Source organism: Hemibagrus wyckioides, linkage group LG15 (assembly GCF_019097595.1).
Source record: "Hemibagrus wyckioides isolate EC202008001 linkage group LG15, SWU_Hwy_1.0, whole genome shotgun sequence".
NCBI lineage: Eukaryota > Metazoa > Chordata > Actinopteri > Siluriformes > Bagridae > Hemibagrus > Hemibagrus wyckioides.
The window spans coordinates 18,755,001-18,761,928 of NC_080724.1; the positions used below are offsets into that span (position 1 = coordinate 18,755,001).

General features: G+C 40.7%; 1 protein-coding gene across 4 annotated transcripts in view; it reads right to left on the minus strand.

Annotated features, from left to right (window-relative positions):
• The window catches only part of eya4 (EYA transcriptional coactivator and phosphatase 4), a 51,096-nt gene extending 44,635 nt beyond the window's left edge, over positions 1-6,461 (minus strand). The window contains exon 1 of one of the 4 annotated variants that reach the window (XM_058410225.1): positions 5,934-6,461. The gene's annotated coding sequence lies outside the window, so the exon portion shown is untranslated. The remainder of the gene's footprint in view (positions 1-5,933) is intronic. The other 3 variants (XM_058410223.1, XM_058410226.1, XM_058410227.1) reach the window with 3 other exon arrangements.
• Between the last annotated feature and the right edge of the window lie 467 nt (positions 6,462-6,928).

Below are 6,928 nucleotides of genomic sequence, written 5' to 3' on the forward strand. Positions count from 1 at the left end.
TCATCCTTTTCCACTTTACAGGAAGGTCACAATTCACAGGACCTTGATGAAACTTTTCTTTTCTTTCTTTAGGTTTTAAGACGTACTGTTGTCTATTTTAACCCCAGTACCAGCGTGATTACCAGAGACAAACACACTGACGTCTTCCACAGTGCTAAGAAAAGACCGGAAAACCATTTTACACACATTTAAACACACTAGACGGAGGTTAATAAACTGGCGGAAGATAATAAATATTCACAGAGAGCTGATGAGATGATGTGTAACAGCTCCAGGGTTCCATCCTGAGCTCAGGTTAAAGTGTGTGTTGAGTTTCACCCCATGTTCTCCCCACGTTATTCCTCACTCTCATTCAGTTCACTTCTGTTTAATTCAGTTCAGCTTAATTCAGTTATCTTTAATTCAGTTAAGTTTGGGTCAATTCTGTTCCGTTAAATTCAATTCAATTCTGTCCAATTCAGTTAAATTCAGCAAGGTTAATTCAGTTTAGTTCAGTTCACTTTAGTTCAGCTTAATTCAGTTCAGTCCAGTTTGGCTTGGTTTAGCTGAATTTAGTTCAGTTTTCTGTCTGTAATGTAATTCAACACGTTTCATTTACAAACTCATTAGTTGTTGTTATATTTACAAAACATGGTCCATGTGGGATTCCTGTGCAATCTCTGCCCAAATCATGCCAGTAGCTGGACAGGCTACTCTGAATTCCTACTTAGAATGAAAGTATTACTAAAAACTGATTATAAAACCAATGAGTTCTTATTTGTGATGGGAATATTTGTAGATATTCGTTACCAACAGAACGTTTAACGGTGTTTGGATACTACAAAACCTTCGATGACTGGACGTCTCTTTCTCTCACGCCTGTCCAATCCTACACCTCACTTAAACATCAGAATGGTGTTCCAAGAGCGCTTATATTTAATAAAGCTTCACAGTTCACCAGGTTACATTACGGTTCTAGCAAAAGTGCGACAGTAGAGTTAGCGACATCTGTAGCAGCGGACATGGCCATGCCAAATGTTTCACATTTCGATGTAATATCTGAAAGCTCATCAGATAAGGATGAAAAGGAAGAAGAGAAGCACTTTTAACTGGAATCTACAGATCAGTGTGTGAGCTAGTTAGTCAGCTTGCTAACTGTCTCTTTCAGGGCTCCGGAAGTATGACCCTGAAGTGTTTTTTTCCTCTTATAACACAGCGAACTTGACACTGATTACACCTTGAATTTATTCATGAATGACACATGCTTTAGTGTTGTGGAATGCCGTGAGTCATTCTAACCTTTCTTCTGAAATTAATAAGAACAAAAAAACCCAGCTTGCCATGTTAACAAGTGTGAACACATCTAACCGGAAGATTCTCTGAAGGTGGGAAAAAACACTTAATGACGGCTACAAAGCTGTGACACCTGAGACTACTCTTTTCATAAATGTTAAATAAACATCTCCAACTATGGTATGTCTTTCTCATCCATTTATTATTTTATCCACTTAGATTATGGGCAGGACATTCACACCATTTTGACCCCTTTATCCAGGGCGACTTATATTATCTCACATCTTCAACTGAGGCTCAAGGGCCTTGCTCCAGGGCCCAGCAGAGGCAATTTGGTGGATCTGGGATTCGAACTCACAACCTCCAGATCATAAGTCCAAAACCTTAACCACTAAGCTACCACATCCCTTGGCAAAAGTTTAACAATATAATCAAATGAACTGCATTTCGGTTTCTGATAGTGGTCAGATTTCTGATTTTTGTTTATATGATATACAGTAATTTCATTCAATTTGGACAGCAAGTTAAGCTGAAAATGCTGCAGGATTCCTTAAAGGTTCTGTGCAACTACCTGGAAGGTTGTGAGTTCAAATCCCAGGATGCCGAAGAGCTTCTAAGGAGTCCTATAACAAATCTAGTGACCTTGATCAGCTCAGATCGACGCTAATACGAGCGTATATTGCCTCACACGTGAGGCACTTTGGATAAAACTGTAAGGCATATGAATAAAACACGTAGGTGAACATCAGCTCAGTTTCCTGTATACGTCTAGACGCTTGTTAACAAAGGGGCTCATGAATTAAAACTCCTTTTTAAATGAAAAGAAAAAGCTAGGTAGTGTTAAACTGGTATTGATTTCGCCACTCTGAATTCTGCTGAGCTGTTTACTCATCTCTCTCTCTCTCTCTCTCTCTCTCACACACACACACATCTTGTGGCTTTTAATGACTTTAATGTCTATCATTTAATCTTTCTGATAAGTGCACCTACTGGAGTGTATGAGCGTGTGTGTGTATGTGTGTGTGTGTGTGTGGCAGGGTGAAGGGCACATCATTTTAATTTTTCATTTGCACAGTGTCGCTGTGTGCTGAAACTCTAGCCTTTAATGCTCAGTGGGGAGGGAGCCGAGCAGCATTGATTTTTACTGTTATCCATGCCCTCAGAGGCTGTTGTCCTGCCACACACACACACACACACACTTAACAAAGCTTTTAATTCAGCATTTAATTCAGCCCAACCTCTAAGCACTTTACAGAGAGATCCTCCAAATCCAGTCTGCTTGAAGTTAATAATAATAACGAATACATTTCTTCTTGACCGATACGTTTTAATTAACACGAGGAAGATGATTTGAGCAGCGCCTGCGTGTTTAAAACGTGGATGGCAGTGCACTTTATTGCCATTGCATTCGGAGACGTGTGCCATTCTCCGCACGCTTCTACACCGCAGGAGGACGCCCGGCCAAATACGCTACAGGCTTTGATAGAGAGGGTTAGGTGTAGACGTCATTAAGCAGTTTCATTCATATTATGGTTCATCAAGGAGGCTTATGATATGTGTTAACATGTTTCCTGTGTACATGCAGAGAGAGAGAGAGAGAGAGAGAGAGAGAGCGCATAGGTCTTAGATACATCATTTAACAATATGTTGCTGTATCCTTTTTACTCATAACATTGTGCTCACTCATACAGTGACTCCTGGACCTGCTTTTCTAGCTTTCACTAGTTTGCACACACCGAGAGAGAGAGAGAGAGAGAGAGAGAGAGCACATATGCCTTAGATACATCATTTTGCAATATGTCGCATTATCCTTTTTACTCTTAACATTGTGCTCACTCAATTATCTACTTCAATTTACTTTTACATAAACAACATAGCTGGTTTTCTAGTTTTCTCCAGTTTACACAGACACACACACACACAGAGAGAGAGAGAGAGAGAGAGAGAGAGTGAGAGTTAGCCTGCTGGTAGCTATATCTTTTAAATATAGATGATGTTAGCATGCGCTAATTTCATTCCCCAGACTAAATATGGTGGCAACGCTGACCAACCTGAAACGTGCCACCATTTAACATTCTTAAAAATAAAGCCACCAGAAAACTTCCTCTTGAGCCATGAACAATGTCAGAACTGTGTTTCTGCTCCTGGAGGATTTTGATAATTACATGAATGATGATTTTTCCTGGTTCTTTACAGGAATGTTTAAGGAACCACCTACTGAAATGTTCTTCAGGGGGTTTTCTGACATTTTAAATCAAAACCATAAAGTAAACACTTGAGAGTACAGAAAATTAAATTACCTACAGCACATTATTAACCTTACATAGTAACCAAAGTCTTACAGTTAGCATTAGCACAGCTAGCTGGCGACATCCTAAAATATTTAGCAAGGCTAGCCCATATGGTTGAACGTATAGGACTGATGAAGTAACCATGGTAACCAATATAGGAGATTCTATTATAATTAACAGCGTGGTGGTGAGGTATTTTCCAGTAACAGTATGTCCCAATGAAATTTAGAAACACAACAGGTTTTAATTTATTATTGATCATGATCATATATATATATATATTTTTTTTTTTATCCATTTACAGTTACGTTTAATGATATGGTCTGTCCATGAGACACTTCCCTAAGTAAACAAAAAGCACAAACATCTTCTGTCCCATGAAAGAAATATTACAACGTTCCTATCAACATTTATCCATTGCTCTTTGTAAAGTAAAAGCACATATTTTATCACTCTTAGATTCGATCTAGTGGAGTGTTTTCCATACAATGCCATGTGAATGATCTGTTACTATAGAACAGTGATGTACAGTATATGTCCCTGTGACTTGAATTACAGCCAGGACTATCTGTGGTCTCAGCTCCAGGAAATTATACAGAAAATTAATCAACACCTTCTGGTGGATTCGATTCAAGGATTCAAACAAACAAACAACAAAATGGGTGTTTTGGATATTTCTTCATAATAGCAGGTGACATTTCTGTATATTTGACTTACATTTTTTAACCTTCTGTACTCTATTCATTTTTGTTTCACTGTACAATTTTGCAGTTTAAAAAAATGCCTGTGGTGTGTGTGTGTGTGTGTGTGTGTGTGTGTGTAGGTAAATTATCATTTGCATATTAATCTAAGAATAAACACAAGGCATCAGCTTTGGTTCAGGATTTGTCATCTGCTATCTATTGTTGCCCAAATCAAATAAGAACCAAATTCACGCAGAGAATTTATGAAGAGCTGAAAAACTAAAACGCTCCGTGTGTTTCATCAGAGTTTAAGATGATGACCCGGTGCCTCGTGCGTCATCATTTGACTGCGTGCCCTTCTGAGGGTCCAGACCTACGACAAGAGAGTGTATGGTTGTGCTACAACTCAGTCATTTCGCAAAGCGTACACTCTCGTACGTTTTATTGTGAGTTATGCTTTCTGCTGTTCAGGGTTCGGATTAATTGTGTGGTCAAGTCGTGTATGATACCGTGCTAAGTGTGGCCTCCACCTCCTCCACGTCTTCTTTCTGTGTGTGTGTGTGTGCGTGTGTGTGTAATATAATCCGCGGGTCCTCGTCTCTGTTATCGGGTCATTAAAGGCAGAGTCGCTACCGAGAGCGCGCGCGAGAAAGCGGCCCACGGCCAACAGCGCGCGCCACAGCCGGGCACCGCGGCGGGTACGGTGTCGGGATGATGTTTCTTCGCCGTTTGCTTCGTATCAAATACAAAAACACACACGGCACGTGGGAAAACGGACGTGACGAGTGGGATCGGTGTAGCCTACAGACAGAGGCATATCATAACCTCGCGCGCGCGCGTGTGTGTGATGGAGATGATGATGATGATGATGAAGACAACAAAAACGACAACAATAATAATAATAATAATAATAATAACAGAAACCCATATAATGCAACTTTTGTGATATAACTTGATATGAATTATGATAGAAATAAATGGCCTCATTAGTCAATAAATAATGATTGATGGTGTGGTCGGTATTTATTGTTATTATATTAATATTTGGATTCTACATGCCATCCTAAGACGCTCAGAAACTGATCAGGATGATGTACTCAGGGTTATAAGGATGAGGCCTATTTGTTAGAAATGTAAATGTAAAAGTTCTATTATCGAAAAAAAAAACACTTAACAAACTGCATTGATTTTTAACGCGTCCTGAAAAACAAACAAAAAACCACCATGAGATCTGTCCACTCTACATGACCAGTTAAGCCTTTTAAACGAATTGTATCAGCTCCGGAGGGAACGAGTGACCAGTGTAAAGCACCTGAATGTGTACAAGCCTAGAATGAAGATCTAGAGCAGGGAGTAAAGGCCTGTCACACATTGTGGAGAGAAAACACACAAAAATGTGAAGGGGGGAAAAATTGTGCGGTTTGAGTTTTACACCAAAAATCGACTTATAGTTTAAAAGCTGAAGTTTTTTTTTTAAAGTGTCACAGCCGAGGCTATAATCTCTTACTGTGTTTATAATGGCTTTCCTCCAGCTCTGGATCACCTCAATAAAGTGCGCTAAGCTCGTGCCACTGATTATTACAGAACTTTTTTTTTAAACTTTAAAATAAATTCATTTAAGATCAGACATAACTGCAAACAAACGAGAGAGAGGAAAAAAGAAAACACACAGTTCTGATGCACTTACTCTGCGGAGTTGTGTGGTCAGAGGTCTCCGAAACGGTCCAAACGGTGCGTCTCCTGTCCACTCCGTTCACATGCTCGTCCAAAACTATTCACGCGCTCGAGCGACCTGGAGCGCGGCGGAGGGAAAAAAAAGGCGGCTGTGCGGAGAGCGCGCGCACCGCTGACAGCGCGAGTCCTCCTGCACGACAACTTCAGCACACACTCAACCCGACCTACCGTAACGGAGCGGAACTGTACGAGGCAAAAGAAGAAGAAAGAAAGAAACCCTAAAAGCCACACACAAATAATCAAACCCGCCTGCACCAACGCACACACACACACACACGCACACACACACGGGACCCTGCGCGCGTAGGATTACGCGTATTTGTCGTTTTGTTTTTTGTTTTTTTTCTTTTTGGTTACTGTTGTTTATGTCTCTAAAGTTAGCTCGCGCGCTCTCGCGCTCCGCGGGCTTTACTTCATTATTAAATCTAAAGAGCTCTCACACAGCAACGTAGCCGAGCCGTCTCACGACGCGCATGCGCCCAGCTGCCGCGCGCCGAGGAACTGCTGGCTCGCCTCCAAGCCAGACCGGAGAGGGGAACAGGGCCGGGGGATGCCAGCACCATGCGCGTATTAATAGTATGGCCCGAGTGATCCACTGAGCCTTATTTACCCCGCAAACCAAACCGGGATGAGTTGGGGTCCTTAGCAACCCAAGATTAACTCAGATTAATCCATCAACTCTCTGACACACAAGGAAGCTCGTGCGTGATGTATGGGTGTGAGAAGGACTGTGTACTAACGCACACGGTGTGCAGTATCATGTTAGATTATTATTATTATTATTATTATTATTATTATGCAAAATCTTATAGTCTAATAAATATGCATTATTTAGGGATTTTTATATGCATCAGAATCAGAGGGTCAAAAAATTTCAGAGTAGTAAACTTTTTACACATTTGGTGTCCCATAGTAATACATGCAACATCATAATACATCTGTCAGCTT